The sequence below is a fragment of the Centruroides sculpturatus genome, unplaced genomic scaffold (assembly GCF_000671375.1).
Source record: "Centruroides sculpturatus isolate CEXI.00-Female unplaced genomic scaffold, Cexi_2.0 scaffold550, whole genome shotgun sequence".
Taxonomy (NCBI): Eukaryota; Metazoa; Arthropoda; class Arachnida; order Scorpiones; family Buthidae; genus Centruroides; species Centruroides sculpturatus.
In genome coordinates, this window is record NW_019384886.1 from 501,359 (window position 1) to 509,264 (window position 7,906).

The 7,906-nt window shown below is 32.2% G+C and overlaps 1 pseudogene; it reads left to right on the top strand.

Moving 5' to 3' along the window:
- The first annotated feature begins 3,393 nt into the window (after nt 1–3,393).
- Nucleotides 3,394–6,039, top strand: LOC111631118 (annotated as a pseudogene).
- Nucleotides 6,040–7,906: the final 1,867 nt, after the last annotated feature.

Genomic DNA, 7,906 nt, shown 5'->3' on the forward strand with positions numbered 1-7,906 from the left:
CGGTGAATTATTTGATGAAGTTTCATGTGTAAAAAAATATGTCACAAACGAAAAGATCGACGAATGGTGACAGAATAACCAGCCCTGCCATCAAAGGTGGATTGAGATTTTTGAACATTTTACAGCAAAAGAAATTGTTTTCAAAAACATTTGTAAAATCGTAGAATTTTCTTTGTCTCCCTGGATCTAATGCCCCCGTTGAACGAATATTTTCATTGGTGAATAATATGTGAACAAATGAAAAAAACTGATTTAAAAGTAAGCACATTAGAAGCATGTATTTCCATCAAATACAACTTTCAAATGAACTGTATGAAATTTTATGACTTTAAAGCGTAAAACGGTGCTATATAAAAAAATTAATTCTACTGAAAAATATCAAAATTAATGTTGTTTAAATTTTTACAATGTGTGTATGTGTAATAATTCAGATTGTTTAAAATTTTAATGTATGCATTGTTGTATGCTACTATTTTCGTAATAAATCTTATAAACTTATGAATTTTATAAGGTTAATTTTTGATTTTCATCGATATGTCCTTTATTTTCCCCAAAAAAATATGGTCACTGTAAGTATACTAGCAAAGTATAAATGTATTCCATCATGCACAAATATTTCCTACATGAAACAAGCAACATTCCTATGCTTCCATGTATTTTCATTGCCTGTCCTCATCTACAGCAGGAGGATGTGTGACAAACAAGTGGAAATATCATTAGTTTAGTGCTGTGGTCGGCAAACTCATTAGTCAACAGAGCCGAATATCAACAGTACAATGATTGAGATTTCTTTCGAGAGCTAAATTTCTTAAACTTAAACTGTATAAGGTAGGTAGGTACAGGTACATTGTTATTAACTTAATACATACATACATACAATCTTTAATTAATCAATAAATTTTAATTTAAGTTTTATGTCTTAATTAAACTATAGGTACATTATTAAGTATGATATCAAGTTTTATTCAATGATATTATTTATTAATAAAATTAAATTGTAAGTAAGGTATCCATAAAATTAGATCACGACAATGACTGACAAACACAAATGTGAACAATGGCCTTGAATCTGCTTGGAAAATTTGGGTAAGTCAGGTTTGTATGTTGTTGTTTTTTATTTTAGGCATGATTCCAGGTTCTCATCAATAAGACGAGTTCTCAATTTACTGTTGATATGGTTCATGCTTGAAAAAGATTGTTCACATGAATATGTAGAACTGAAAAAGGTAAGAACAGCAAATGCTAGTTTTTCAACTGATCATACGAGTCTGGAATACTATTCCAGGTGTTAAAAATCATTGTGTCTTCCTTCTCTAAAGCAGATCATTTGTGCTGTGTCTAAGGTCTTTCAAAGCAGATCATTTGTGCTGTGAACTAAGTTCACATTTGTTTTACTCCAATATTTCCATTTCAGCACAATTTTGTTCAAATATAGAGCTCCATAATTCTGTTTTTTAAATCCAGCAATCGCATTTCAAAGTTGCCATGTCAATATTAAAGAGAGAACAATTTAATTCTGTTACAGTAGCATTAAGAGGTTTTTAACAAAGACTAACGTCATTATGCTGTTTCTGAATTTCTGAAACCTGTTGAGTAAAGCTTCCCTCATATTTAAAATTGTTATTTTGAAATAGCAAATGTCAATATCAGAATTATTTTCTTGGCGATGTTTCAACAGGCTTGGAAAGTAAATCAAAGTTTCTCTTTCAAAATCTTGAGCAAAAAGGGATAATTTGTTTTTGAATGAAATAACTTCTTCTAACATCAAAAAAATTGTTTGCTTTCCCCTGTAGTTTACGAGAAAGCTGATTTAGATGAGACATAACATCTACTGTGAAATAAAATTTTTGGATCCACTGATCGTCCATTAGTTCTGGATAGTGAATACCCTTCTCAAGGAGAAATGCTTCAATTTCTGTTAATAAGGAAGCAAAACGTTTCAAAATGTTTCCTGTTGATAACCAACATACCTTGTTATGCAGCAGAAGATCCGCATACTCATTCTCCATTTCAACTAAAATTTCTTTAAGGGTGATGATTAAGAGCTTTAGCTATAATGGAGTTGATAATCTTAATCACCCATTCCATAACTTTGCAAATTTCTTCTGGAAATGTCTGTGCACAAAGCACTTCTTGATGAATGATGTAATGACAAGCAAATATCTTGTTATTAATTTTTTCTTTCAAAATAGCAACAAACCCGTTTCTTACACCGGTCATACTTTTTGCCCCATCTGTTGAAATTGAGACAATTTTATCAAGTATGTTTATGTTTTTCAATGCACTCAATTACAGAATTTATTATATCCTCTCCACGTGTTTGACCTTTGAATGGCAATAATCCTAAAAGTTCTTCTTTAGAACCTCTAGATGAAATAATACAAAGTGAAACTTGCACTGTCACAAGACTCGTCAACTGCTACTGATAAAGCTGAAATCAATTTAAGATCTTCGACTTGCAGGTTGGTTACATTCAACGACATTTTGACTGTCCTATCTTTCACTGTTTTAGCAGACAATGGTAACTCTAATTTTTTTAGAATATCTGCTTTGTTCTTAAAATCCCCCAAAATAACTCTTCCGATGCATTTATAAAACAATTTTTTATGTATTTGCCATCTGTACGTCTATACGGTTTTCCTCTCTTAGCAATCTCCTGACTAAACACAAAACTTGCAATATTAACATTGTTGGAAGATTGCATCCAGTAATTAAATACAGAACTTGATTTTTCTTGACTTTTCTGAAGTTCCTCAACTGCTTTCTTCCTTGCATCACCTACAGTATATTTAGTACTAAATGACATGTATTTAGTTGTAAAGTGTCTCTCCATACTTGACTTCTTGTTATGTGACAATTTTTCCTGACAAATGAGACAGGTCAGAAGGACATTTAAATTTTGATTAAATGCAAAAGTCTCAGCCCATTCAACTTTAAATTCACAGTTTTCATCATCTGTTTTTCTTTGCTTCTTCTTTGCAGCCATGTCAAATAGGGCACCTAAAAAAATGTTTCATTTTATAATAATAAAGCCACCAACACAAAATAATTACAATTTTTAAATTGATGACAAAAATACCTGTAGGATTTGCAGCTGGTTGAAAAAAATAGAGTAACTTTATGCTTGGAGTAGGCACTTTTGTCACCCACGCACAATTTGCAGATGCAACGATCATAACCACTGTACACAATGAGATTGCTGATGGACTGACTCAGACAACTTGTGCATGAATTGCGCATGCCTCCCCGCACAATCATTTGTGGCAGAGCCGCATGCAGCCCGCGAGCCGCGTTTTGCCGACCATGGGTTTAAGGCAGGGCTTCCCAAACTGTGCGTCACGACGCCCTGGGGAGTCGCGAGACGATACCCACTGGTCGCCTGCACACGACGTAATGAGTGAGTGAGCAGCGCATACGTCTCATCACCCTGCTTCTCCAATTTCCCGCTCTTTCGTTCAGTCTTTTGTTTTCGTTGATTATAAGTGTTGATGAATCGACGTTTTGATTTCAAGTGTGTTCTATTTAAATTGCACATTGTAAAATGGATAACTTTATTCAAATAAATAGAAAACGTGTCAAAGACACAGGAAAGAGTACAAAGGAAACTAGAAAAACGAAAAAAGTACAGAAAATATAATGACCAATATTTAGATTTTGGATTTACTTATGCTAGCAAAGGAAATGTGGAACTACCACAATATGTTGTTTGTCATAAGGTGTTGGCAACTGAAAGTATGCTTCCTAATAAATTGAAATGTCATTTAGAAACAATTCACAGTAATTTACAAGGAAAACCGCGAGATTTTTTGCAAGAAAATTGCGAGAACTGAAACATCAGTCGACATCCTTGTTTTCCAGAGCATCTATTCCCTCCAAAGCACTGCTCGCCTCTTATAAGGTCACTCACCATATTGCCAAATGCAAGAAACCACACACGATTACTGAAGATCTTATTTTACCTGCAGCGATTGATATGGTATCAGTAATGATTGGAGAATCGGCGGCTAAAGAAATAAAAAATATTCCTCTTTCTAACAATACGATTAGTCGTCGCATTCATGACATAGCTGAAGACATTAATGAGCAAATTGTGGAAAACTTTCTAGTTTATTTGCCACTCATCTGGATGAAGCGACAGACAGTAATAACAACGCTCAATTAATATGTTACGTGCGGTACATGGAAAGAGCAAATGCATGTGAGGATTTGTTATTTTGCAAAGAAATGACCGATACCAGGAAGGCTAGTGATTTGTTTATGATCATAGATTCATACATGAAAGAAAATAACATTCAATGGGAGAACTGTGTCGATGTGTGTACAGATGGAGCTCGTGCTATGTCAGGGCAATATGGAGGACTTCAAGCTCTCATTGAAACCAAGGCAAAAAATGCAAAATGGACACATTGCGTCATACATAGGGAAGCCCTACCTACAAAAAATATTTCACCTGAATTAAATCTTGTGATTGATATAATTATTAAAGTGGTAAACTTTATAAAAACAAGACCCGTGAAGGCAAGATTTTTCCAAAAGCTTTGTGAAGATTTGGGTGCCGTGCATACATTTTTACTTTATTACTGTAACTCTTGTTGGTTGTCGAGAAGTAACGTACTCTCACGTGTATACGAATTAAAACATGAGTTGTACACATATTTATCGATAGAATCACATCATGACGCAGAAAAGTTTAAAGATACTGATTTCTTAATAAAACTGACGTATCTTTGCGACATATTTGAGAAATTAAATGTCCTTAATAAATCGCTGCAGGGAAACGAAACGCATATACTGCAACTGGCTGATAAAATTGCAGCGTTTAAAAAAAAGTTGCTGTTGTTGAAAAGAAAAATAGAAGAAGAGCAAAGAAATATTGACTGTTTTCCTGTTTTAAATGACTTTCTGCAAGAAAACTCTATTCAAAATCTGGAGCCAAGTTTGCAATCAATATTTATCCAACACTTATCAACACTAAGCACCCATTTTGATACATATTTTCCAAAGAATCTAAATCAATACAACTGAATTAGAGACTAATTCCAATCGATCCTACCCCCATCAACACTTTCAACAGTCGAGGAAGAACAACTGTTAGAACTATCTTGTGATATGAACCTAAAACTACGGGATTTAATAAAGACATACTATTTCAATTTTGGAGCAATGTATCCCAAGAATATCCTACTATCAGTACTATAGCTTTGAAGATTCTTTTATCGTTTACTACATCGTACTTGTGTGAAACTGGCTTTTCTGCAGTTGCAGTAATCAAGTCAAAATACAGGTCACAAATAAATTTAAAAAAAGAAATGAGAGTAGCGATTTCAAAACTTCAGCCCCGATTTGAGAAGTTATGCTCAGAAAAAGCAAACTCATCCTTCTCATTAATTGTATTATTATGTTTTCTAATAAATAATAATTATTAAGATTCTATATTCTTTGGAGTTTTCTTTGAATAATGAAGTAATTTTAATGTCTGCTAGAGCTACACGCAGGTATCTTCTTTTAGAAGTGCGTCGCAAAAAATTACAGCCAGTATAAAAAAGATTGAGAACCCCTGGTTTAGCGTATATCTGTACTGCAAAGGTAACGAATGTTATGTTAGTTATTCTTTGTAGTTTTTGATGACAAATCTTTATTATTAATAAAGTTCATTAGTAGACTGATTGAAATATGTCAGAATTAAAGTCTAAGATTACTGTTATTTAGAAAAAATATCCTAAATTAATGTTGAAGATTAAAAGAAAATCTTCATTTTTATTACTTAGGATTCAAACTCTTATTTTCTGCTACATTTGAAATAACTGATTATCTTTCAACTTAAGAAAATTTATTTACAGTCGACCCCCCTATAAGATATAGATACGTTCCATTCTTTAGGAATCCAATTTCTTACGAGTCATTCCAATCACAGCTCGACACGTGTCAAGTTTACGGACTACGGCTGATTGAAAGGTTTTCTTCCATAAAATTAATCGATTCTAGACTAATCCGACTCAACATTTCCAAAATACGTATAGTTTTATAGGAATCGTAATTATAGGGACCGTAATTATAGGGGGGTCGACTGTATTACAATAAGTTCACAATCTCGAGTTTAAAGCTCAGAATTGTTGGTATAATATCCAGATTTCCCTATAATTAATATTTCATAATGAGACATTCTCCATTGAGTAATTTGACTTATTATTAATACACTGGGCTTAATGATGTTTAGAGATGTATTCTCCATTGCTTCATAAAAATTATTTTAGTTTGAAAACAGTCTTTCTACTTCAACTGAGACAGCTGGAACATTAGTAAACTTACAATATCTAGACTAAAATCTCCAGCTTCCATGTTATTTCTTGTTAGAATTTCACTGAACATCATAACAGTGGACAACCCAGGATTTTTAGCAAGTGTTTTAAACTCTTGCTTATATCTACCTGGTAACTTCTCTTTCAAATCTTTTTATATCTAGACAGTGACAATAAAATTCTTCCTTCAAACTTGTTTAAAGATGTTACCAGACAGATGAAATTAGCATTGATGTAAGCCAAATTATTTGCACATAAATTGTAAATGTTTCTTTTACTTCTAAAATCAAAAACCATTCACACTTTTCCAGCAAATGAGTTTAATTGTTTAACAAACAACAAGCATTTTCAGTTTAGTTTATAAACCCACCTCAGGTTTCAAACTATAAAATTCTGAAATTCCAAATTGGAATGTTTCAAACATTCAATAACATTACAAATTTAGTGTACAAAATTGTAATTTTGTATATTGAAAATATATTCTATACATTAATGAAAACTGAGCAAATAAAAATGAACAATAACCATCAAGTATGCCTAAGACTTTTCATGTATAATTTCATGTGGAATCATTATTCTATATGATAGTGAAAGTGGGTGTCAGTGAATGTATACCTTCACTAAAGTAACCAGTGAATCTGTAATACAGCATTCACAAGATCTCAATTTTTGGCTTGTTCCAAAAAATGATCACTAAATGTGAAAGTTCCTCAGACAAAACTTACTTTAAGGACAATTGCATCTGTCCAATCTTGAGATACATGATTAGGTTTTTTCTTGCACCTTAAATGCCAGAATGGCACTTAATGTACTTCTAAATGTCATAACTCTTTGACTTGCTGCAGTAAATAAAAACGTTAATTAACTTGTCAAATTTTTTTCTTGTTTCCTTGCTAAATAGTATACTTTTCCAAAATACGATTTACTTCTTTGTTCTCCAGCTTGAAAACTGGAATCTCTCTAGCCAGAAAAAATTATAGAAAATTCTTTTTTCATTAGAAGTTGTTTCTTTTACATTTTGTAATTTTAATGCCTAATGACAGCAACTGTTTCTGCTGTAGTAGTTGAAGTTGATTTTTATGTTTACCAGTCAAAACATGCTGCTGAATGTGACATTTTTGTTCACACAGCACTCAACAAAGTAGTATTCAACCATCATAATCCCAAATTTTGGCACCACTGAATTCTTCAAAGTTTTACTTGCTTTGACAATGTACTCATGATTTTTCACATTATTTATATTAACAATAACTTACTAGAAGATTGAATAGAAACACACAATGCAGATTGTGTTTCCATTCAATTTTTCCAGAGTAATTTTAGCATCATACCAAAGTTCCAGATTTAAGCAGAAATGGTTAATTTTAATGCAGTTCCCAGAAGCGAGAAATAATTGTTGATAAATTATTTTCAACTGTTTAAAAATGTGAAATAATTGTTATACAGTAGAATAATTTTTTTTAGTTTTTTAATCTTATTCTTATTTAATCTTAATCTTATCTTTTAATTCTTATGCCTCCTACTGGTATAAGAACACCAATTTAACGTGTTCTTTAATTTTTCAAAATAATTGATGGGGAAAAATTTTAAAATTATTAATCTGATTC